At 39.6% G+C, this 27,501-nt stretch overlaps 1 long non-coding RNA gene across 3 annotated transcripts in view; it reads right to left on the minus strand.

The window, feature by feature from the left end:
* Positions 1 to 27,501, minus strand: part of LOC141759302 (uncharacterized) — a 162,534-nt gene that overhangs the window by 100,746 nt on the left and 34,287 nt on the right. For all 3 annotated transcript variants that reach the window (XR_012592092.1, XR_012592093.1, XR_012592091.1), the window contains exon 2: positions 6,816 to 6,989. This is a non-coding gene — a long non-coding RNA (uncharacterized LOC141759302). The remainder of the gene's footprint in view (positions 1 to 6,815; positions 6,990 to 27,501) is intronic.

The following is a 27,501-nucleotide window of genomic DNA, read 5'->3' on the forward strand; positions in this document are numbered from 1 at the left end:
GGTTTGGACGGATTAACGAGAGATCCTTGTCATCTTTTCAACAGGTGAGCCAGTAGTAAACAGACAGGCGTTTCCTGTATCAACAAACCAAAAGAGGTACATGTACAAACCTGCCTTTGTAACAACGTGCACCTAACAGTCATAGTTATGAGTAACCAATCACACATCTTTTCTACAGTCTTTCTGGAAGCACAATATTCATCTGTCATCAGACGTAGAGCCTTAAACCACAGCAGCTGGAAATCAGCCACAGGCATTTTCCACCGTGTCAGAGCAAGGTGTGTATTTACCGTATGTTATGATGTATTAGATTCTTTAATGATCACTCTGGAAGACATAACTTGTTTCTGTCGCGCCTGAGTTGTTTGGCAACGTACCAGCTGAGGGCTGTGACAATGAACTGACATGTCGAAAGAATTAAGTCATCAGAAGACATTTTAACTTAGGCTGGTAGTAGATTTTCTACTTTCTCAGGAAAAAGAGATAAGTCATGAGAGACCTGAAGGTTATTGGCACCTATAAAGAATATTTAGTGTTGCTAGCTCTCCTGAGACGTTCTTTAAAACATGTAATATAACCGTTAGTTTATATTTTTCCTTATCCGAATCAAGGGTATAAGAATAGAGGGTGCTGTATTCTGTACAGATTATAAAGCGCCTTGAGGCAAATTTGTGATTCTTGACATTGGGCTATATAAATAAAATTGACATGACCATGGCAGTTATTGTTTGTTATGTTTGTTATTATACAGTTTGTCTTGCACCAACAAAGCCAAAGAAAATTCCTAGTATATACCTCTTACACCTGGCAATAAACACCTTTCTGATTCTGATTCTGATTCAGACTGATTTTGCGTACTTGATAACAGTGTTATCAATGTTATCATGTACAATTACTTTTATGTTGTTTTAATTAGTTGGAAAGTCAATATTTGGCTCAAATTTGGTTTAAATAAAAGAAATGCATGTCACAACAAGCTTTCGTAATATAGCAAAAGAGAATGTGTAATCTAATCGAATCACACCTACGAAATAATATTTTGTTGTTTTGATGGATTTTGAAGCATGTCTGAGGGCTTGTCATAGGTCCACCACAGGGTCTCAGGATTGTGCCCGAAACAACTCCAAAGTGAATTTGCAAGGATGTATCTTACTATGATAACTACCCCAACCATCTCAACAGCAATTAAAGTGACTGATTTCAATCAGAACTTTGCTTTTTGCTGTATTTCTCTTTACTACCACAGTCCGATACAAAGTCTTCATTACTGCAGCTGATGCTGTATTTCTATATATTAATATAATACAGAAAAAAAAATCTATATGATCCATATCTCAGTAAACAAACTTATAAAATCCTGGTTTTAATTATAACTTTTACTGGAGTCTAAATGCCAACTAGTTAACCAAAGAAGCTTTTGACTAGAGAGCTTCTTGAGTTAACTACATGGCTGAAGGCTTATAAACTTCTATGACATAGCAGCTCCAGTAGCATGAGGAGGATAAGGCCTTTGGAGTTATTGTGGCAACAACTTAGAAAATGACATGTTTTGAAGTTCATAAGCCAAAGCTGGCCGGATGTAGCTTTTTAGTTTAAGGCACACCACTTCAAACCGGCCGGGGCGTAACAAAACCACAATCATAGATGCCTCAGACGCCGAACCATAGACTGTATATAAAGATGAATGACATGACAGCTCCCTAAAAAAATTAAGCAAATCGCCCCCTGGTGGCTGGTTGCAGTATTGGTCATGAAGCCCGCCTCCTCAATGTTAGCGGGTGGGACAAATAAAAAGTTAAAGTACACGTCAAAAACTTTTTCCCAAAGATGGTTTCTGTCATTTTAGGTAGTTCTTATCACACTGAAGTGTTCATATTTCTGATAAGTTTGCTTTTAATTAGTTATTTGATGCTATAAAAGGTCAGTGTGACATCATGAGTCTATGTAATAGAACATGTGTCAATTTGATCATAATGTAGTTATAGAGATATTATGGTTAGTTGTTGTGGGTTTCTAGCCAAACAGCTACCGTGGTGCTAACGTAGCAGCTAGGTGGCTCACGCTAGCAAGCTGCGACCGTGCTCGGCTCGTGATTGGTCCTTGATTCCACGGCTCCAGACAGAATCTGGCACGTCAAAATCTCAAGACGGCAGCTCCCCGTATCCGGGATATTTCGGCTTCACTTTTGTACAGTGTGAGAGAGTGGAGATGCGTCGTCCATCTATAAATGTCTATTCTCGAAACACTTTCTGATCTACAATACAGTTACCCCTAACTGACAAGATTTGCTTTTGTTGTATTGCTTATGGAAAATAGTAGTATCAGTCGCAATGGTAGATAATTACACGGTGGCCAATAGCAAGGCTTTCTCCAGGTGTTCATAGATGTGCTGATCATTATTGTGTACAGTTTTTGAGTTTGACGAGCCCTTCCTGCTGTGCAATTCTTGTAGTTTGCTCTCTAATAATGCATGCCTAACTAAAGGTTATTGTGGTATTGGTGGTGATTGCAACAGCCAATTAATTTGAACTGGAGAGGGACAATACTGGAACTCATTTGTCGGCAGCATTTTCCAGTGTCTTCTTGAATTTCCTCCCATTCACATCTCTCTTGAAAATCTTTAAGGTGTTTTCATAAACTTGTGTGGCGTAAGGAAGTGTTTTCTCCTTATACTAAACTTGATCTTGTTGGAGCAATAGCCATGAATGTTGTGGTTGGAAGGTCCTGAGGAATACCTGTCAACCACTAGTTCAAAGAAAAGAAAAAGAGGAAATGCCAACTTCTAACAAGCTTTTGGAGGAAAAAAAGACCACGTTTACGTTCCAGTGTCCAGAACCCAACTGTGTATTGTGGTCGGGTTTTGAATAACAGTGGTTTGGCTCACAGTGTTGAGCATATAAACCCCATGCCTCCACTGTTTTGGCCGAACTTAACTTGAACAGACGCTGTAAAATTCACTACAGTGGGAGGCCCGGCCTAACTGTGGTTAGCAAACTTGTTTATGGTATTGTTTGTCATGTAAATGCTGGGAAAGTCACAGAACACGGCCTGAAGCTACAGAACATAAACACATGGTGTGTTTATCATAACTGTGGTCAGCACGAATAAGTATAATTTTGGAAAGGTTTTTCATTAGATTAACTTTATGTTGGACATATGTAGGAGTGACAGCAAGGTCCTATTCATGTGGAAACTTGAGGCATACCAGTTTTGAAGAATACACACGAGCAACAAATTTATAAATAAAAGTATTGTATAATTTTATGAAATCCACATATTGTCCAATTTAAATTTCACCAACCTACATTCTGAACAACAGGGGACGTTATTTAATTTTGGTGTTCTTACTCTGCCAGTCCCTTCTGCTCACTTTGTTTTAGCACTGTGCCAGCAGAGGGGAGAGAACTGGCAGACAAAATTTCAAAACTAAGTCCAAAAACAAGGATTTGAGAGACATAACTTTATGTGGACGATCTTCATCTTTTAATTGGAAGTGGGTGATTTTGGCACAGATGACATACAGATTGGTTGTAATGAAAGCACCATGCTGTGGGTGTGGCAAAAAGGATGTGGGCAACCCAACAGTTCCAGGACTTGGAAGTACAAAACCATAGAAATAAAAGTAGCAATCAGAATACTTACATTGACTATTGTTGACTCAGGAAAGCTTTTGCTGTAACTGTGGTGAATATCGTATCACCATGGCTTGAAGACACAAATCTTATTTGCTAATCGTAAAAGTTAGAATAACAGATAAAAGTCCTCCTGCAAAGCTCCATCTGCATGTTCTGCTTTGTTTGGGCAGCTGCTGCCAAGATGTTATCTATTTTGGAGTATCTCATAAAAGATATGAAAGAGCCCTGACATGTGTGGTCACACAGCCCCGCTGGAGGTTTTACTGTAAAGGTCTCCCTCGTAGATGGGCAGATACAGCGGTGTACCAACATGTATGACGCATGCACAAAAAATGTGCTTTGCTTAGCGATGTGTGTGGCACACAGTGTGTCTGCTTGTGTGTCACTATGTGCTTCAAAGATAAATAAAACCTGATGCATTCTGAATAGCAGTCTGTGCATGTGTGTCTAGTATGTGTGTCAGAGGTGGTCAGACTATGTAAACATTTAATGGGATACTTCAATAACCCATAGTTCCTTAACATCTGCTACTGTAGTGAAATATATACAATGAAGAGTATAAATGTGTAAATGTTATAATCATCAAACAGTTTGATATGACCTGGCTTGTTAAAAAACACCTAATTAATTAAATCTAAACATAAAAACTTGTGAATAAACTGTCATTTGCTTTGAATATGCCACCTCTTCCAATGTCATTGAGAGGCAAAAATGTCTCAGTATGCTGTTGTATTTCTGTCAGTGTTTGTCTAACATCACTGATGACAATACAGATGTATTTATCTCTTGTTTCTTGTGTCTCTTGTCTTACTCCCTCCTTTTTGCAGATTGATGTGCACAAACAGATTGCACATTACCTACAATTATGGCATTTAATGAAGGTTATTTTCGTTTTGCAGTGGTAAAATGAAATGTTAATTAAAGGAATGTGTAATGAAATTGAACAGATGTAAAAATGTACATGAACTGTTACTAATAGACGACACTACAAGCCAACTGCGTGGTGGCATGAAATAATATATAGAAGTCAGTAAATGTCAGGTTTGACAAGTATTTCAAGTGCTACTAAAAACTGACTATAATCTTCAGTATTTTGTTCATGATTGGGATGAAGAGTGGCTATCTAAGGGCCCGTTCACATGTTGGATCTAAAAACGCATGGAAAACACCAGCCATGCCGCTTTTACCCTTTTATCCAATGTGCTAGGGAGGTGGCGCTACTGTCGCACCTGACGTTACTAAGCAACCAAAACCTGCATTCTGCAATGATGATGATGAAGTTGCGGTAATTTATCAGTAAAAGCCTCACTGACCAAACTGAAGAAAGTCAAAACAAAGATAAATGGATTTCCATTCCCTCAAAGTAGCTTCACTGCTCGATTTCTCTGTGTCAAGTTGGCTAATCTTTCAACCGGATGTTGTGACATTGGGACAGATGTAAAGCTCTTGGTAGCCCTGCACTAAAATGATTAACTTCTCCTGCATATATTTACCGTAGACTGGTATTTACGAAAGAAAGAAAAGATATCTGCTGGCTGTGATTGGTTGTTCCTCATCATATGACATGCGGTGTGCGCTGCAGCGTTTCAAAAGTTGAACTATTTTTATGTCGGCGCGCAGCCGAAAAATATGCGCTTGGGTGTCGCTCCCACGTTTGAGCACACAAAAAAAGCGCCATGTGAATGGCCCCTAAAGACTCCCCAAACTTTAACGCCATAACAGTTGAAGGAGACACCAGGACATTCAACGCGAAGACTATAGCCAACAGCAAACTACCACGTACGTTCTGCACCTGCGACCATTTTCACACCACTCTTGTTTGCCACTTAGATTCATTCCAGATGGCCATGTCGTTGTGAAAATCAAATCAGATGCGAATACTTGAAAAAAGCCTCTTGACCTCTTGACCTCTTTGACGTTTGATTGCTTTCCTCACTTCCGTTTGTCTTCTCGTGCACTGATTCCTTTAAGCTGAACAGCTGATTTCTCAGACCAACGGGCTCTGCCGCCGATTCAACATGCTGAATCGACGAAAAGCTTCCAACACGGGCCGACTAGAGCCAACGGTGCAGGACACACTGCAAAAATTAGGCTTGGTGTGTCAGTGCCCTTACACCAGTATGTTTTGCAGTTACACCACAATAGCACCGAAACAGAAGATTAAACCACAACAAATAAGTAAATAGTGAATCACAACTTAAAGAAAAAGTAGGTGTGAACTGAGGGCACTTGGAGGCCAGTGAAACTCTTCCATAATCATCTTTAATAAATTAAATTAGCCAGGCAATCGAAAATGTCACACAATACTTCTACATCAATACTTTTATTCTCAAATAATTTAATTGTGACAGAAAATTCATTTCCACATCTGTTTCAGTGGCTTAATGAGGAGAGAAAGCCAAATCAGTCTCCTAAAGCTCTGTTCTGGGTGTAGAGTGTAGAGCTCAGGATGTCACCTCCACTGCTTCAGGCTTCTTGGCCTGGCTAGCAGTCTGGTTAGGAGGGCTGCCTTCTGCCATTAGCATGGCTCTGATCAGATTAACAGTTGGGCCTTTAGCCAACTGAGAGGCACGAAGAGGGAGAGTCCTGCCTGGCATGGCTTGGGTATAGCATGGCACATTTAGCAGGCTGGAGTGACCACTGATGCACCACACTTAGCACGCTGCCATCATTATGACACAAGTGGTGTGATGCTCCTGCCAGGAAAGGGAAGCGGTGCAGGTGGCTCAGGATATCAGTACTGCTTCTTTTGGTTTCACCTCTACATTCTGAGTCACACTGTTATATTTTTTGGACTGTGGTCTGACACTGGAGGTTAAGGATAACCTATTGAAATATTTTGAGTGTCTGTATTCTGAGGGCTTAGCTGACCATATGTCATATGGAAAAGTGCATTACTTTTATAAAAACCCAATGAAGTCGGCAGGTGACTATGAAGGATTTGCGTAACAGTTTGTGGGTACAAAAAGCAATTCAATTTATTTAAAGAATGTCAGTGAACTCAAAAAGTGGTTAAAAGGGACAGAAGAGGGATAAAACAGGAGTCAAAGGGATAATGATGGAGGGGTTGAGAAGAAAAGATGGCGAGGAGTGAGTGATGATGTTACAAAAGGATGGACTGGAGAGAAGGAATCAAAAGATAGAGTGTGTAGAGTGATGGCAACCCTCCCACAGCCCTACCTGTGGTGGAACAGATTGGACCCGCCGCAGAGCGTTCTGATTGCCGTGGCGACCGAGCGTCAGCTGACAGATGGCTGCCTGCGAGCGTAGGGCAACGGGCCGTCCGCAGCTTCCACTGATTGGAAGTCCATGCACACACAACACTCCTCACGCCCACATGCACAGACTGGTGGCCTGTGAAAAGGGTGAGGGAGAAAAAAGGACATGGTTGTTTTGATCTTGGAGGTGTCGGACTGTTCCTGTTCCTGAAGACGACGACAAAAATAAACATATCCAATCTGGGTCGCATCCAATGCTTACTATCAGATAGAATATATGGAGGGACAGAGGGTATGAGTGTGGACCTTTGGCACTTCAATGTTTGTTAGGGGGGTAAAAATGAGTAATCGGACAACAACAGAGTCAGATTCGGCTACATCAATGCACAACCACAGATCCCAACTAAATTCTGCACAAAATTTAGAAGAGAAAAAGATTGATAAGGATGTCAAAAAGGATCTTTCTAAGTAACTGCCTCACTGTACTCCTGTGCCTTTGTGCTGCCCATCCCTCTCCTGTTACCTTGCAACATTCCCAGATCACATACCTGCTTCAAGCCATCCAAAACATTCCCACAATGTCAGGTTACACGACTACAGAATGCAAAAGCCTCATTTTCACAGCCACAGTTAGCCATAAATGGATGTAGAAACACCCTTAAACATCTGTTTGAATATCAATACTTGTGCTCATTAGACCTGTCAATGAGAAATATGACAGAGTAAGTGCAATTTACCGACTGTGTCGCATGGGAGGGGTTCTCCAACGGTGCCAGAACAGCTGTCATTACGCACAGCTGTGGCTATTTGTAGCATCCATAAACCTAATTCATCAAGTTTCTGCAAATCATCATTGCAGTAAATTATCAAACATCATTATTATTATTATTATTATTATTATTATTAAACATCAGAAGGATGATCAAAGATTCATTCATAGTGCTCATGTTGAAACAGACTTTATAAAGTTCTTCACAATACAATTAAATGATAACAGGGGGGATGATAGCTCAAATGTAAATAAAAAGATTGATAAAGTCTTGATGAATGATCACTTATAAGTCATTTAAAATTAAGTTTATAAATGCGCCTTTGATTGACATTTTACAGAACGCTGTGTCGCCTGCAAAAATAATAACACAATCTGTGAAATTGGCATGCAACCTAAAAACAATGTTGCCCGTCGCTCAACTTATATTCAATATCCTCCTCATCATATCACCCGCAGCTATCTCAGCTAAACCCTGGTACGCCTGGTGTGACATATGCAAAAGACGCGCACATTCTCAGCGCACATTCTTCCTTGATAAATACTAGTTTATGTGTGGGAAAAGGCACACGCATCGTTTATACATCTGGCCCTTGGGTACTGAAGTTATGTCCTAGGTTCTGTTTTATTTACTTGCACATACAGTTATTGAAAATATCACATTCAAAGGGATGAAACTGACCTAGTAATCAACATAAACAATACCCAGTCAGCAGTATTTTAGTGAAAAATTCATCCTCCTAAGGAACTGACCATAGAATTATCCAGTGTATCACTGCCTGTCTTTACCATTATCAATGTGGCAGAAGACAATATTTTCTGCGGAGTTTCTGATTCAGTATTTGAAATAAAAAATGAAGGAAATTATTGATTTATTTTAATCATACTTTCATTATTAAAAAAGTTAAAACATTCAAATCCTGATCTCGGCTGAATTGAACCGTATCAAATCAGCTTTGAATCACAGTGTGTCATTACAAATTTATCTGTAGCGTTTTTGTTTTGGTCTCTGGAACACTGTGTATGTCGGCATCAGATCGTCCAAGACTGAGATACTAGGGGTGGTGGAAATAATCAATACAGCGTAGCATCGCTGAGATGAACAGAGTGAAAACTGGACCTTATTAGATAAAACAGATGTTGACAAACGGCATAATTTGCAGTTGACAAAAGGTAATAAATCGCAATATATCTAATCGTAATACTCATAGCATATCGCAAAATGTTTAAAATCGCAATAAAAAAATATCATGATAATATCATGTCGTGGGACCTCTTGTGATTCCCACCACGAAGAGATACCCACATTAGTGTTTGTGTTCATTATAAACCTGTTTGTTATTATTTACTGTCATGGTTTAACAAGACAGTAGTCATGTAAAGGTCAAATATGTGGACTACTTGTATTGTATTATGAACTGGATGAAATCGGCAAGATCAGACAGCCAGTCAAGTTGCATTACATAGATGGCCTATGACCTGCATGACTGAGAATCATCACGATAAGACATTGCACATGTCACAACATGCATGCAGATATAGATGATCACGATTATCTGCAGGTCACATGAGTTTTAAAACCAGTTACAAGCTACACCTTTAAATGATCTTACATGCATTCTTCAACTTAGACATGCCCCTGTTAAAAACACCCTCCAACAATCCAGTCAGCAAACTCATACAACTGTGAAATAGACAATAATATAGCATATCGCAGCAGCCATTTCCCTACACAATTCACTTTCTTTCTGCACCATTTACTCTCACTCGCGCACACACACACACACACACACACGCACACACACACTAACACTGGTATTGGATCTCGGAGGCAAATGGGTTGCATGTGTCTCATGCCTTTCCAACGCCTCCTGTTGCCATAAATATCTTGTTATGAAAGGCAGGTAATGAAAAGCGCTGCCTTGGTAATCCGTGACGGAAGGCAGTTTCATGCTAGTTTAGCTTCCATCACCTCCCTCGCTCCCTCCACCGCCCCACTGAGACAAGCCCTCGCCTCTGGTACACTTGTCCTCCCTCATCTCCTCCTCTTTGTCCCCTTGTCGAGAAACTGCACGGGTCATCTACTGTATCTGCAGGACCATTTATGCATATTATTACATGTGTATTCTTTGTTTGCTTTTATTTTTCTTTGCTGGTTGCGGAGCCCAAGGATGGCAAAGTTTGTTAGTTTAACAAACACTTTGGTCCATTGCCATTAAAATTATAATGAATATTTTTGGTCCCCATAGGATGGTCGTTAAAGGGCAGGTCCATCTGGCTGCGAGGTAAAGCGACTGTGGACGGGAGCAGCAGCAAAACGTATTTTAGCAACCTAAAAAAAGACCAATACCAGTGTACCCAATACTTCGAATATTTTCACCGCTTTAACTTGCCATCAGACAGCTCATTCTGCCAGGGGACTGAAGCCGTTATATCGCTGTCTTCAAGACCAAACCACACTCCATTCACAAAAACAGCCATTTTATCTCGAGGAACACAGGAGTTGCTGGTCTACCGCTGCATCGATCAGTTAGTTTGTTTGTGTTATTGTGTGACTTTCAGATCCGAACTAACGTGGCATCCACAGCAGTACATTGCTTAACTTCCGTGCTGGCACTCCTGTCTGCTTCTCAAAACTGGGAGAGTTATTGTATGTAATGTTAATACACTGACTATAAGGTTGTATATATACAGTATACTGTACATGTAGCAGTATTATCATGCAGGTACCAGGTCAGGTCACGTGGGAAAAAGGTTTTAGAAGGGCTGGGGAAAACAGCATTTTGACATTAAAACATACATACTTTGGATAAAATTTGAATATATAAGGAACACCACTACGAAGCTACAGAATGATATAAAAACCTAAAAAAAACTCAAATAATTGACCCACCATTTAATGATTCCAATGATCTTAGGGTTTTGTAATTATATACCATGATAAATATAAATGATAATTTAATAATTTTGGTAGCCATGCGCACTTTGATTAAACTGTGCTATAAAACATGGTTTGTAAAGCTAAATGAGCATGATTTTATGGTTTGGTTGCTCATGCATGCATAGTATTAAAAAGAGTCTGATGCAGGTGCTCATGTATAGTGCCCATGAGCATAAACTTACACTTGAACACGTGGACGAGGGCCCCTCTGACAAAAGAGAAATTGCAAACCTAGTTAGTTTGATCTCATATTAATTTTGCGTGTGTTGTTGTGTTGAGGAGAAAATGCTCCTTTTTTCAACTAGCTTCCTTTGCCCCTCAGCCAGGGAGGGAGCTGGCTCATCGCAGGGCGAGCCATTGATCAGGGTGGATTGCAGGAGACAGCAGCTCAGAGCCGCGGCCCTCAGAGGAAGACCCTCTCACACATTCTGGCAGCCCTTCCAACAGAATAGATAATTCTGGAACAGCAGCTCCCTCCTCACCTCGTGCCAACAAATTTACAATTCAAACATGGACCAAGGTGTTGAAGAGGAATGTTAGAAACACTTTGATTTGTTTTTATAAGAGATTTGACAGAGGTCGGATACACAGAAGCCCCTACAGTGTCGCTCTTCACAGGAATATAAATTGCTTTTCTCAAATTTTTACTTTTTTCCTCTATGTCAGGGGTCTCAAACTCGCGGCCCGCGGGCCAATTGCGGCCCGCAAGACGATATTTTGTGGCCCCCACCTTGATATGAAAGTTTAATGTTAGTGCGGCCCGCAAATTTTTTTTTTTTTTTATAAAGTTTTTTATAAAGTTTTTTTTGGGGGCATTTTTTCATTTTTATTGACAGGACAGTGGATAGAGTCTTGGAAAGGGGGGAGAGAGAGAGTGGATGCGGAAAGGGCCACAGGCCGGATTCGAACCCGGGCCGCCGCGGTCAGGACCAAGTCTTGTTACATGGGCGCCCGCTCTACCAACTGAGCTAACCAGGCGCCCTCGGCCCGCGAGTTTTATGTGAATGGCAGTTTGCCGTGGAAGGTCCCTTTGTTGCGCGAGCCCGAGCTGAACGAACCTACCAATCACAGTGGGGTATATGGCTCCCGGGGGCGGGCAATCGGCCGGGCTTGATGCAAGCAGAGAAACATTTCACAACAACTGTGGCGGCGCCCGTGTAACATCGCATAAGCTTGATTAAAGCTTGATTTATACTTCTGCGTTGAATCGACGCCGTAGCCTGACGTGCACCTCTCCAGAAATGTAACTACACGTCGCGGCGACGCAGACCGCAACAGCTGTGATTGGTCCAGTCTCTCAGCGATGCTGAGCGGCCAGGACCCCGGACAACCACAGAAAGTTCTACTTCTCTCTGCCTCCATCTTTTCAATGTTTGTTCACACAAATCCACTCAGATATATTTTCTCTTTTCGGCGTTGCAGTAATATCAGTAGAAGTTCTGTGGTTCAACAGTTATTAGCTCCAACTCCGCTCAGTTTCTGTTTGTAGTACAAGAAGAAGAAGGAAACTCATAGAGACGCCGCCGCCAACTAGCGGTTTGGTGGTGTAATTGCAGAGCAACACAAACACAGCAGGCACAACTTTATTGCGGAGTGACACCAAGTGGAATGAATATATATCTTGTCACACAGCCCCAATCATGTCTTTTTCAAAGCCTGCAGTGAAGAGAAAGGTTGGTGACGAGCACAGACAATTTCAGGAAAAGTGGGAGACGCAATAGAGGCCATGTTCAGAAGAACCGTTCATGTTCTTCAATGTTCCATTAATGTTCAGGACAGTTCATGTTCAGAAGAACCCATTCAAGTTAAAGAACTGTTAATAATGACGTTTGAGAAGATTGTTTTTTTTTTTAACAAAGCTTTTTTTGTGGAATACCTGATGCGGCCCAGCCTCACCCAGACTCTGCCTCCAGCGGCCCCCAGGTAAATTGAGTTTGAGACCACTGCTCTATGTTGATTTCTGTTTTCGTCTCTTGTTATTATGGAGTGCTGATATACTATATGTCAAGTCCAAAAGTGAGTAGTACAGCACAATGTAAATGTGGTTAAGCATCAGATATTATCTAACAGTCGTTTAATTAAAATGACCAAATGTATTGTAATTATTGTAAATGTATTTTGACTAACAGGAGAAGTTAGTCATTAAAAGATTAATAAACCAGGTTTCTCTACCAGCACTTGTTTAAAGGATACCTATTATGATATGCTTTTTCCCTTTCAAATTGTGTGTTAAATAGTTTTTTTGTGCATGCAAAAGGTCTGCAAAGTTACAAAGCCCAAAGTCTACGCCAAAGGGAGTTACTCTCCCCCACAGAAACACTGCTCCTGAACTGCCTGAAACACCTTGATTGAAGTCCTAACTTTTCTTCCGTAACATTGTGATGTCACCAAGTAACACAACGGCTAGTTTGGCACGCCCTCAAACAAAACTAGTTGTAGTAGAGCTGGAGCGGGGTTCGAAAAGTTTGGTTTAGTTGACCAATCACAATAATGAGCAAGCTGACCAATCAGAGCAGATTGGGCTTTCTGGCAGGAGCTTTCTGAGAGCCTCTTAGTCGATTGGAGACGTGGAGACGTGTAACCATGGTAACCTGTGCCAACATCATGTGACCAAAACGACAGTTTGTGAGAATCAAAGTGAATTAATTTACAATATAAATTACACTTATAGCTAAGTGACATCTTATACTTACACTTAACGTGGCAGTTGGCCGTATATTTTTGGCATCATTTGGCAAAAATTCTATAATAACCTTTCAGCATATTGTAATTCAAGTGTTCTGAGAGATAACAAGACTTCTGCACCTCCACATGGCTCTGTTTTCAGCCTTTAGAAAATCTAGCCAGTGATGGGAGACTTTGACCGGTGGTGCAGTGGTTAGCACTGGCGCCTCACAGCTAGAGGGTTGCAGGTTCGAATCCGGCTTGGGACCCTTCTGTGTGGAGTTTGCATGTTCTCCCCGTGTGAGCGTGGGTTTTCTCCGGGTACTCCGGTTTCCTCCCACAGTCCAAAGACATGCAGGTTAGGTTAATTGTGGACTCTAAAATTGCCCGTAGGTGTGAATGTGAGCGTGAATGGTTGTCTGTCTCTATGTGTCAGCCCTGCGATGGACTGGCGACCTGTCCAGGGTGTACCCTGCCTTCGCCCAATGTCGGCTGGGATCGGCTCCAGCCCCCCCGCGACCCCTAACGGGATAAGCGGTTGCAGATGGATGGATGGATAAATTACACTTATAGCTAAGTGACATCTTATACTTACACTTAACGTGGCAGTTGGCCGTATATTTTTGGCATCATTTGGCAAAAATTCTATAATAACCTTTCAGCATATTGTAATTCAAGTGTTCTGAGAGATAACAAGACTTCTGCACCTCCACATGGCTCTGTTTTCAGGCTTTAGAAAATCTAGCCAGTGACGGGAGACTTTGACCAATCACAGGTCATTTCAGAGAGAGAGCGTTGTGCTCCGGCTGGTATTTCGTCAACTGATCTCAACATGGTTGCCAGGTCACAAACATTCTCATTTTAGAGCTAAACAGTACACTACAAGATGTTTCTGAAAACATTTGAGGCGAAAAATAGGCATTACAGTAACAGAATATTGATTTATATATGATAAGCGCTGCCTAGTTTGACCGGAGTTGTCTCCGGTCTGTGAAATCCAAACACAAAGACAAAGGGTGAAAAGAGGTGCTGCAGCACAGCCGGTATGAGAAAAATAAAGCGTTTTTTGAACATTAAACCATGTCAACTTGTTCTAGTAGAATCCAAAAAGTGCAAGTATGAACCTGAAAACAAACATAATTGATTAATTGCGTATTTCGATGTTTTACCTTGTCTACAGCATCGCTGTATCTCCTCCAACCCTGTTAATCATTATTAAAGTTGAATAATATTGGATACCTGACTTTTGAGATGAAAGTGTAATTGTTAAAGAAAAACATAGCTTGTTGCTGAAAAACGCTGGAATAAGAGATTCAAAGTCAAATTAAACCTATATTAGACCCCGGAGCATGATAACCTATATTACATGTTCTTATCAGATGCCCTCTGTCTATAGAGGTTTTCATATAGGATAATCTTTGCTCCAGTGGCTGGGAATGAGTTAGTGTTGAGACTTAAACCTGCAGAGTTTTATTACAATCCCAGGGAGATGGCAGAATAGACAATGACACCGTATAGGCTGCTGTGGATACAAAAAGGGACAAGCGGATTGCCTTTCCACACAGCTACTGCAAAATAAATGCTTTTGTGCACCAGGCTTTGTGTTTCCTCTGATTATTAATGGACATATTGCAATTTATCTGAGTCTTTATAAAATGTGTTTATGGTCAAAATTGCTCAGAAAAAAGAACTGTTCAGAAGTTGCTGTGCTCTAACTACATCATCCTGTCTTAGTGTTTATATGTATATGTGCACTTGCTCTTTCCAGACTATGTTTATCTCTCACAGCCTTCAGGCATGAGAGCTCAGGTTCCACTGCCCTCCTCAAAATTGAAAAGCTCATCAGGAGATAATTCTGGGAGCTGCCACAATGCCAGCTATGTGCCACTGTCACCTTATCTTCCAGGCCTTTTGCGCCCTGCTGCTCCTGTCCGTGCCCTGGGGAAGACAGCTTAGTACCCATTCTGGCTACAGCGGCAGAGGAGAGCAGGGCAGTAGAGATCACTCATTTTAATAGGCCTGTCACATCTGTTTTTAGAACCTGCGGAGGTCTCCTGCTGCTGGCCTCCATATGAAGTGACCCCAAAATGATGTGACAAGCTGTGATGAGCTTGGGGAGGGGAGCTTTAGGCCAGAGGAGCAGAGGAAGGGATTAGATACAGGGTGAAAAAGTGAAGGGATTACATCAAAATCCTAAAATCATGAGTATAGTATACACTATGATTTAGATTTTTTTTTATGTGAATAATCATGAATGACTTTTCTGTGTATTTCAAGAAATTTAACTCACTTTTGTTAAGAAATTAGACACTGTAGATTTATGGTTATGGTTCGTCTCTGACACTCAATCAGCAACAAAACCTGGTCACGGCTGTATGTACATTATACAGTATATTAACTAGGGCTGTCAAAGTTAACGCGATATAACACAAATTAATTTTAACACCACCAACGCATTAACGCAACTTGCAATTTTTAGGTTGCAGTGGGCCTAATATTGAAGCTATAGTGAAGATACTGGCATCGTATGAAACTAGAAAACCTAAAGAATCCATGTCATGTCATACTAGCTTGACACTAAGGAGGCTAAATAATGCCCCAAAAGTTCGCTAAATTTTGGCGAGGAAAAACTGGCCTGACCATTTTCAAAGGGGTCCTTTGACCTCTAACCTCAAAATATGTGAATGAAAATGGGTTCTTTGGGTACCCACAAGTCTCCCCTTTACAGACATGCCCACTTTATGATAATCACATGCAGTTTGGGGCAAGTCATAGTCAAGTCAGCACACTGACACACTGACAGCTGTTGTTGCCTATTGGGCTGCAGTTTGCCATGTTGTTATCCGAGCATATTTTGTATGCTAAATACAGTACCTATGAGGGTTTCTGGACAATATTTGTCATTGTTTTGTGTTGTTAATTGATTTCCAATAATACAAATATACATACATTTGCATAAAGAAAGCATATTTGCACACTCCCATGTTAATAAGAGTATCAAATACTTGACAAATCTCCCTTTAAGGTACAATTTGAAAAGATAAAAATTGTGATTCATTTGCGATTATTGGCCATGAAATATTTGAATTGATTGACAGACCTACTATTAACTCATATTAGTCCATCTTATGAGTTGATCTCCATTGCAGTCACTTTAGTTCATGTACAGTATATGTGTGGTTTGAACGTCCCCAACTAAATTTTGAGTAGTATTGGGAAAACAATGCAAAGTCAACATAAATTTGTTATTGTCTCTCACCTAGCGATTACAGTGGTCATGCTGTTGAATATCTCCATTGGTCAGAGCTGACATTGCCCATATGCAATTATTCAAATGTGGTTAAATAGATCAGCAGTTTGTAAGACAAAATATGAGTCTCTTTTTAATAATATTGGGAGTTTGCTTATTGACTCCAAAACTTTGGCACACAAAGTTGTTTTACAGTGTTAGTATTTGTTAAGAAAGCTCAATTTTCAGGACGTTGCCCTCAATTGGACTCCAAAAGCGACGGTGATGTTCAACATGTTTAAAGCATTAAGCTCATTAATATGAGATCAAAGTAACTAGGTTCACAATTTCTCTTTTGTAAGCTTTGGGGGGCCATTGTGCATGTGTTCAAGTTTATCCTCATGTGCACTATACATGAGCCCCTGTATCAGACTTTCTTTAATATTATGCATGCATGAGCAACCAAACTATAAAATCCTGCTCATTTAGCATTACAAACCATGTTTTATAGCACAGTTTACTACGCCCACATCTGATTGCAGAGGCATTTAACAGAGACATTTGGCAAGGGATACACAATATAAAAATCAATTTAAAAAACACAGAGAACCAGGGTTCAACTTCTGTTAATCCCACTGAGTCATTTTTTAATGTTTTAATATAAAATTCAATAATGGAAATGATGAACCACAATATCTAGCAATTTGAGAATATTTGAGCATGAAAAACAATAATATTGACTTGTCCAGCACTAGTGCACTTAATTTGTCTGTTTATAGTAAGTTCATACAGTATATGATATGACAACAAATATATTTATTTATATATACACACAGTATTTTATTGCACTGGTGAAAAAGAATACCTCCTTACTCCACCCTCAACTGCATTTTTGGCAGTATATCCAGCTAAGTAATGGATGTCTGAGCTATCAGGGAAATTTGTAGCCGTCTCCTTTACAAGGGCTTCTCATTCCAATCAGCAAGTGTCAGCTCAGTTGGCCTTGTAATTAATGACTACTGACTGGCCACTAACGGTCCAATAAGTCTACCCGATCGGTCTAGGCAGCTGAAGCTTGCAGAAAAAGGGGAGGCTTGAAATGTTGTTGGGGCAAATGACTAACTGCCAACAATAATTTTTGCGTGTATTTAGTCTTTTAATTACTTGGATTTTCAGAGGAGAAAGCAGAGGAGGAAATGGCTCCCTTTATACTGTAAGTCCTCTAGTACTGCCCTCCACCATTGTGGGCATGTAATCCAATACAATTTTTAATTTCAAACAATTAAGCATAACATATTTGCTGAATTTCTATTGTTATTTAACTATTTTGATTAGGGCTGTCAATCATTTAAAATATTTAATCACGATTAATCGCAAATTAATCACACATTATTTCTGTTCTAAATGTACCTCAAAGAGAGATTTGTCAAGTATTTAATACTCTTATCAGCATGGGAGTGGACAAATATGCTGCTCTAAGCAAATGTATGTATATATTTATTATTGGAAATCAATTAACAACACTAACAATGACAAATATTGTCCAGAAACCCTCACAGGTACTGCATTTAGCTTAAAAAATATGCTCAAATCATAACATGGTAAACTGCAGCCCAACAGGTAAAAACAGCTGTCAGTGTGTCAGTGTGCTGACTTGACTATGACTTGCCCCAAACTGCATGTGATTATCATAAAGTGGGCATGTCTGTAAAGGGGAGACTCGTGGGTACCCATAGAACCCATTTTCATTCACATATCTTGAGGTCAGAGGTCAAGGGACCCCTTTGAAAATGGCCATGCCAGTTTTTTCTCGCCAAAATTTAGCACAAGTTTGGAGTGTTATTTAGACTCTTTCACGTCACGTTAGTATGACATGGTTGGTACCTATGGATTCCTTAGGTTTTCTAGTTTCATATAATACTAGTATCACTCTAGCTCTAACTAAGTCCGCTACAACCTAAAAATCTCAAGTTGCGTTAATGCGTTAAAGAAATTAGTGGCATTTAAACAAATTTGCATTAAGGCGTTATCACGTTAACTTTGACAGTCCTAATTGTAACTAACCCAAATCAGGGTGTTTGGGGTAAACAATGTAATAAAACTGGCCAGAGTTGTTGGTCACTTGTGACAGTCCATGATTGCAAATGTAGTGTGTAGACTGTACATATGTAAATGCACGCCTAAAGTGGTGATGTAACATTATGACAGAGGAGGTAGTATAGACCTTTTTCCCCAGTCTGTGGCATGCAGTCATTATCTATGTCAGTGTTATTTTGACTGATCGTTATGAAGGCAGTGGAGATAACATACCTCTGAACTTTGGAATAACCCATGTGACATTTGTCTACAGCAAGACGTCTTTATTCACTCCAGGTCAGAGACTTAGATTTATTTTTTTCTCATTTTCATGATATTTTGATTTGATGTAGATGCATGGCCAGGCGATTTCATAGAAAGACATTATGTGGTATAAGTGCAATAAATATGTTTTTTACTTTTTCAGGAAACCATATTGGCTATCCATTTCATAATAAATAGCTGCTTTTTCACAACATTTCCTTGTTTTAAAATTCCATTGTAGCCTCTTTGTTCTTTGTTTCCCTGAACTCACGATCTCTGAAGATTTCCAGGTTGTTTGAGTGCGCCCACATTAGGGCATGCCCTCAAAACATCAACAAGGGTGCTCTTATCTATGAAGGGTTAGTGAAGGTGCACACAAACATGTCTGTACGGGTAGCGTGCTCTCAAGCATGCAGAAAGCTGCACAATGAGTGGCTGACTGAGTCCCACACAGTCCTGCACAGACAAATACAGTCAAGATGTAACGAGCAGACAATATGAACAATATGAGTGAAAACTGGGGACTCAGTTGTCTGTTGTGCTCATACACTGCAGCTGGCGCACAGCTACATGAGACGCACTAATCTTGTCCGTTAACGGTTAAAGAGGGTCGGTTATCGGTTGAACATTTTTTTTTCAAAATTAGTATCTCTAGTTCAAAATGTACCTTAAAGCGAGATTTGTCAAGTATTTTATACTCTTATCAACATGGGAGTGGACAAATGTTGCTTTATGCAAATGTATGTATATATTTATTATTAAAAATCACTTAACAACATAAAACAATGGCAAATATTGTCCAGAAACCCTCACAGGTACTGCATTTAGCATAAAAAATATGCTCAAATCATAACATGGCAAACTCAAGCCCAACAGGCAACAACAGCTGTCAGTATGCTGACATGACTATATGTTATTATCATAAAGTGGGCATGTCTGTAAAGGGGAGACTCATGGGTACCCATAGAACCCATTTTCATTTACATATCTTGAGGTCAGAGGTCAAGGGATCCCTTTGAAAATGGCCATGTCAGCTTTTCCTTGCTAAAAATTAGCCTAAGTTTGGAGCGTTATTTAGTCTGCTTCACTTCTACAACCTAAAAATCACAAGTTGCGTTCATGCAATATTACCACGTGAACTCTGACAGCCCTAATGCAAGTGCACCTTCTTCCTTTTAGGAAATTGGTGAAATTCGCTCACACAACACAAATATAAAACAATACTGTTATATCTATAAGACAAATAATACACCTAGACGAGACCGGCAACAGCCACGTGAACAGTCAATGTCTTTGAACACAACACTGAACACTTTAGAAAAGAGCATCTGCTAAAGCCTACAACACTGATGGCTTGTTAAGTCATTTTTTCTTCATATAGCACCCTGTCTCTTGGTGATCTGACCATTCAAACAGAAGGATAATTTTATCCAGCATATGTGTTTACGCCATCAACACAGCATATTCATGTGTGTTTACCTGTGGTGTGATCATGTGGGAGAGTGTGTGGTCTGCTTCGTTCAGGTTCAAGTAATCAGCCATCTGATAAAGGCAGCCACTATTTTTGTACCATCCGCCTCCAAGTAGCAAAACAACCCTTGTTTAATCATAGAAAACAAAACATGAGGGGAAGGGAATGACTACTGATGATTATCTGTGTGAGCGAGACACATACCCAAGGGCAACCGTTCATTTACATCTAAGCCTGGCATTTGACAACGATAACACACATTCCAGATGTCTTTGTACCATTTTTGTTTAGAGCTGGTTATAGGGTGTGCGCAGCAGTGGAATGATGCTTGTGTCGGTGTCTGTCACAGGTGAGCGATGTTCATGGAGGGTGGCGGCCTCGTCTCACTCAAAGTGTGAAGTGATATCTGATCCTTTGGGAAAGCCAGCTAATTGAGAAGAGTAACTAGGTGACGTGTATGGAGTGTGGGGGCATGCCGTTTTGAAACATCTTTATTTTTAACAGGATACAAAAGCAGGTTTCAAGGCATCCTATGTGGATATAGAACATTTCTGGCTTACGCTGATTAACTACAGTCACTAGATGGTCAATTAGTCAGCAGTTGGTACATACAGAGTACACTAGATCCTTGCTGAAGACATCTAGAAGCAGGTAATGTTCTGCTTTTTTCAGATTTCACAAATCCAGAGAATAAAAAAAAACACTAAGTCTTAGGGGTGTGAAACTTTGGATATCTGAAGATGTGGTCACGATTCGATTCACAATCGATTCTCAATTCAAAACAATTATTGATTCAAAACTATTCCTGAATCGAAATCGATTCTCGATTCAGTACATAAGGGTGCTAATTTACAGCAGCCCACTGCTCCTAAGGATGGGTTAAATGCAGAGGTCAGATTTCATGTACAGTGTGTATCTGTATGTCTATGAAAAATCTAATAAAATTTTGTTTAATTTCAGGATTTACTCCAGGTCGCTGTACGCAAATAAAGGCGGCATGGAAAATTGTGGCCTGAAAGCAGAGTTAAGTGTGTATAAGCTCATGGAGTTTTTGTATTTGAAAAAGTTATATCAACTGATCGCAATAATAATAAATAATTTTGAATTATTCCTCGTTCAGCTTGACCTAAAGTTATATTTATTTTTTTCAATTAATGAAAATAACGTGTAACTCCCGTCACACGGTGCATTCAGTGCCATAAGGCAGACAGCCGTGGTAGTGCTGCTTTTGAATTAGTTTTTTTCCACCACCCCTACTAAGGCTGCAACTAACAATTATTTACTACAAAATATCAGAAAACCGTGAGAAATTTTCATCTCAACAGTTAAAAACCAGAGATATTCAATTTATTTATTACCTTACATAGTTTCCGTTAGTTGTTCACAGTGACAATTGAACCACTGCCAGTTTCAGAGACAAACGTTGTGTATCATGGGAACATTTGCACCCAATTTCGATGCGTTTATGCTCTATTTAGACACCATATGATCACCAAGGATGCATGTTAATGCCAGGTGTACTGGAGCTTCAGAATACAAAAAGATCTCATTAGTCATTACTCCAAGGAAATAAGTTGGTGAATCACTTGAATGAATACTTTTTCAGCGAAAAATGCTGAGGTTGTTCTTGCAGTTTGTTCAACAAACCAATGTTTTTTAGGAACTTTGAAGTCCTTTGAGGTTAATTTAGCATCCATTAACATTTGTTTTGTCAGCTTGGTAATCAAAAGCATTTCAGAAAGCACAGATTAACTGATTTTATAATTACATACTGTATATGAATTGTACTGACTTCACAAACATGGATTAATATAACTTGGACTTTTATCAAACTGGCTCTCGATACCCAACCCTGGTAGCAAGTCTAGGCTCGAGTTCCTGAAGGCAATTTATTCTGGGTGGTGAAGACAGGACAAGTGGGAAGAGCTTTTCAAAATGGGAGGTGACCAGTTTGCTTAAGGATTGTAAAATATGTTTTTATCACCATGGCTACTTTAATAACAGAAGAAACTAATGTTGTGTAATCACAGCAACCTAAAATGAAGACACATTTCAGAACTTGAGTTAAAGCTGTGAAGCTGCTTAAATATAAAAAACATTGGTTAAATGAACGTCTGACTGACCATTCACTAAACTTGGTATCACGTCATGTTTGTTCAAAACATTATGACACAACTAAGTTTATCAAACTCAGTGTCAAAGTTACCTTTGAGAGTCCTACATTACAACAACTGATAGAGACTTTGAATTATTATTCAGTACCAGTGTGGATCAGTTACCTCCCAATTTAAAGGCAGCTTAGTCACTTAAATTTAGAAAAACCTCGAAAAACAGTGTTTACATTTGTTTTTTTTCCTGCAATCCCATCCTATAATCAACAGTCCTACTTTAAGAATATCTTAACCACACTGGTATACTGCATTTACATAGATTTACAGTGCAATCACTGCAACTCTGAAGTGATGTTTGCAAAAAGTCAAAAACAGCTGACTTTTTTTCTTTGCTGCTCTGCATGGAATACCTTATATTTATAGTGCTGGTAAGTCTCCACTATATGTAAATATGAAGTGTGCTGTTGTTGCGCAGCTCCGACAACATAAGTACCTAAGAATGAAAAAGTCCCTGTAGTTTGTTCCTCCTGGGCGGAGAAAAGGAGGATCAAGAGGGCAGGAAGAGGTGGGTTGTGACAGCAAGGAGAGGGGCCTTCCCCGCTTTGTGTAACCTGTGGTTACAGCGGTTCTGACATGACAGGACTGAACATAGAGCTGGAGTAAACTACATAATTAGCTAGGGTACATTTCCCCAGACTAACTCTACCTGGCTTTATTGCCTCTTTCTCTTACACCTGCAGGAAAATGTTGTCTGCAAGTAACAAGTGCTGCTGCCTGAACTTGTCAAACCACAAGTTCTACCTCAAGCAAGTACGGAAACTATAGTTGTGGAGATCTAACTTTTAGGCTCTTTTATTCAAGGTGTCTGTGGTTTGAGTGGCTTTGTTCATTTGTTTTGAACCGACCCAATGCCTTAAAGCTATATAGTACATTAAGCAATTTTTGAGGCCCTATATATATATATATATATATACACACACACGCCTCAAAAATTGCTTGATGTACTATATAGCTTTAAGGCATTGGGTCAGTTCAAAACAAATGAATATATATATATATATATATATACACACAGTATACACAGTATAAGGGCTGCTCGATTATTTTGATCAATATTGATATCACAATATTCCTCCTTACATTCAGCTTATTCATTTGCCATTACTGTCTACCACACATTTATATTACTTCATTTCATATTTATTTATATTTCATATGTTATATTTTATCCCTATAATCTAACTTGCACTGTTTTATGTCTTAGATTGTCATTTTGTTTTTGACTATATATTTAATTTGCCTTTTTGGAGGGAGCCCAAGATTTTCATTGACAACGACTGCTTCTGTAATTGTTGTGCATTTGATAATAAATAACTTGAAACTTGAAACATACCACCTAATCCATGCAAATAGACTAAAACATATGCACTTTGGTCCCCATATTAACCTGGCCTGCCCCCCACTAACAGCAATATGCACTTCTTCACCCGGGGAAGGGATAATTTGACAGTGACAAATCAATTTCTTCCACTCCCTGTCAGCTCTCCTCTAAGCAGGCACTGGTTTTATAAGAGGGATTTCCTATAATCCACAGATATCTGGATGCCGCCTATCTTCCCGTATTCCTCTCAGTCCTCCAAGCTCCCATGGTGCTCAATGGTGACCAGAAGGTACGTCTACTCTTTCCTAGTTGCCTAATGATGATTAGCTAAACTAATGAATGCTAATCCATGTATTGCGATCTATCTGAATGCCCTTTAATTCACAGTATCTATAGGGAGTTGGAAAATGGAACGATAAGTAGGTTATATCACCTGTAAATCACGGTATAAGCTCATAAAATGTCATGAATTGGTAGATTTAATGAGTTAAAAGTAAAGCATAAGGAGTAAATAGTCAATAATTTAGGGCAGAAAAAGAGAACACTTGTCATTATGCGTGCTTTACTTTTACAACTTCAAGTTTAACAATAATATCTAGCGATTCAAAGCTTTCAAATATGTCATTGTGCTATTTCTACTTTTAGAGGATTTGATATGTCCACTACTTGCTAAACAGCGAGCCAGCCATTGATGCTAAATGAATCAAAGGTTGAATCAGGACTACTTGAAACATCTCTCTTACCTGAGAAAGGGCTGATTTTGCAGTAGTGCCCCCAGTAGCTCACAGTAAAGGGTTTCCAGCAAGCTATAATAATGAAAGGGATGCCGCCGAGCCGGAAATAAAGAGGGCCCCTGCTAACATCAGAAGAAATATTACAGTTCTTCACGGAAAATGAACAGGGGCTCAAACACAGCAACAGCCAGATATTGAAGGAGTTGGCTGACCGTTTATACCACCATCTAGTACCTAAATGGCTCACAAGACAAGATGCACCAGGACCTATCCGATTGACTTCAGTGGGTGACATTGATCAATGCATCATACGCTCACTTTGCAGTAACTATTTAGAGCAGCATGACGCAATATTGGAGAAAAAAGAAAAACTTCAGAGTTTTCACAAGTTGGGAGAAGACAAGAAAAACAACTCCATCAGTCACAGTCAAGTGAGACATAAGTGAGATTGGAAAAACTCACAATGTAGCCCTTACCACCACCACCGCTAACCAATTTCCAATGGGAAACGCTGAAGTATACTTTAGTGAGAGCTACGAAATGTCACCACATGGAGCAAAGTAGGACACAAAATATATGTTTTACTAAAAAGTAAAATATTTCTGTGACCAAAGACACATTTGTCACTAGCATCAGTGGCTACACATAGCAGGACTGAAACCATGCACAAAATGAAAATTAATCTTGTAATAAATATTGGTCTTTTAAAGGAACAGTGTGTAGGATCTGGCGGCATCTAGCAGTGAGGTTGCAGATTACAACTTCTCCTGTGTGCCAAGTGTGTAGGAAAACTACAACAGCCAACGCAAAAACACGAATAGCCCTCTCTAGAGCCAGTTGTTGCAAGAGTAGAGTGCTTAGAGTGTGTGTGTACGTGGGAAGTGAGCGGTGAAGCAAGACAGAGAGAGTGGCTGCGACGAGAGCAAGTTACGTTATCGACTCCGGCCCAAGCAAGAAAAGTTAACAGTGTTCTGGCCTACTGTAGAAACATGGCGGTGCAACTCCGTGAAGAGGACACACTCCCCGTGTAGATATAAACGGCTCATTCTAAGGTAACGAAAACACAACAATTCTTATTTTCAGGTGATTATACACTAAAGAAAACATTTGTATTAATATTATATTCCATTTCTTCCAATAGATCCCCCTAAATGTTACACACTGTTCCTTTGAAACAAGGTGCAAGGCATCAAACACAAAAACAGATCACAACTACTACAGAGTACTACAGAGTAATATAATTTCATGTAAGCTAACACAGTGGTCTCTCCGAAATAACAATGATAGCAGAAATAACCAATTTAGAAATATCGGACATCAAACTCAGAATTGTGTGATGATTAACTATATTATGCTGTTACATGCTTGTAAATCTTTGTCACAATGTGTACACTCTGTACGGCTGCACAATTAATCAAAAATCCAATGTCAATCGAAATCGCATTATGGCTTACTGCAATTTTCAACATTTGTTAAAGGTGAAATGTGTGTCAAAATATTCTACACAATTAAGAAAACATCTTTGTTTGGTACAGATCCCCACAAAAAAATCACACTATAATAATTGTTATGTTTTTTGATGAAAATGAGAATAATGATGTAAACAATTTTATCCCCTTCAATATTGTAAATCATATCGCAATTGCATATATCAAATATCAGTCAAAACAATCGCAATTAGATATTTTTTCAAAATCGTTCAGCCCCAACACCGTGGCTAACCTTGTATTGTATATAAGGTAGCTTCAGGATAGACAGTACTGTGGACAGCTCACATGAAGTTGCACTGTGCCTGCAGTGTTGTGGTTTTGATGGCGGTGGGTGTTCAAGGTGCGAGCTACAGCAGAGCTGTTAGGAGAACTGTCATCTCGGGGACAATAGAACTATAAGACTCAAACCAATTCTCTCAGCAAGAGAACAAATCTTCGCCTGTCAGAGAGATGCAGGGAAGAAAACTTCATCCAGCTGACAGCCAGAGTGCTCCTTAATGGCTCTGTCCTGGCTGAAGAGGGCAGAATAAAAATACAAGGGCTGTTCTATTGTTCAGCTTCCTGCTCAGATTGACTCGAGTGTCTGCTTTTAAGACACTGAGCCGCCAATGTGCACCTGCACCCACAAACCTAAATAACAATTCTCTTCTCAGTTTCTCAGGTCTCAATGATTTGGAACTGTCACATCCTATAGTGAAATATCAATGATCTTTGATAGACCGATAATTGAAAGGCATGAAAATATTAAGAAATTAAATTGATTTTTTCAAGATGAATGTTTATCTAAAAATGTCCACATTCTTAACATATCATCTCACCGTTAAAATTACATATTAATACAGTGGTGTGTTAAAAAACATTATTCAGGGCGCCTGGGTTAGCTCAGTTGGTAGAGCGGGCGTCCATGTATCAAGGCTTGGTCCTGACCGCGGCGGCCCGGGTTCGAATCCGGCCTGTGGCCCTTTCCGCATCCACTCTCTCTCTCCCCCCTTTCAAGACTCTATCCACTGTCCTCAATAAAAATGGAAAAATGGCCCCCAAAAAAATAACTTTAAAAAAAAAAAAAAAACATTATTCAACTTAGTATTTTCCTACCCACAATTTGGATTCTAAATAGGATGTTAAGACCATCCTGTCCTCTCAATACAATATGTACCATATAGCTACTAGAGCTCTTTCTTGCAAGCAGACACACAATTATAATATTAATAGAATTACATTGGAATTGTTGTGTCACATCATACCAAATCTCATTATTGAACATTGGCTCAAGGTTGGTTTAATTACACTGATCTGCCGAATTAACGAAAATATATTAAGTAAGGCTGTTTTTTTCTAGTTTCTAGCCTTCACTCTAGCTTTAAAAATGAGTCCGCTACAACCTAAAAATCACAAGTTGAGTTAACACGTTAAAGAAAATTAGTGGCGTTAAAAACAAATTTGTGTTTACGCTTTAACTTTGAAAGCCCTAATATATAGATGTGTTGTGTTGTTGATTGTGTATCCAAAATGTATCAA

This window comes from Sebastes fasciatus, chromosome 2, assembly GCF_043250625.1.
Source record: "Sebastes fasciatus isolate fSebFas1 chromosome 2, fSebFas1.pri, whole genome shotgun sequence".
NCBI classification, from domain to species: domain Eukaryota; kingdom Metazoa; phylum Chordata; class Actinopteri; order Perciformes; family Sebastidae; genus Sebastes; species Sebastes fasciatus.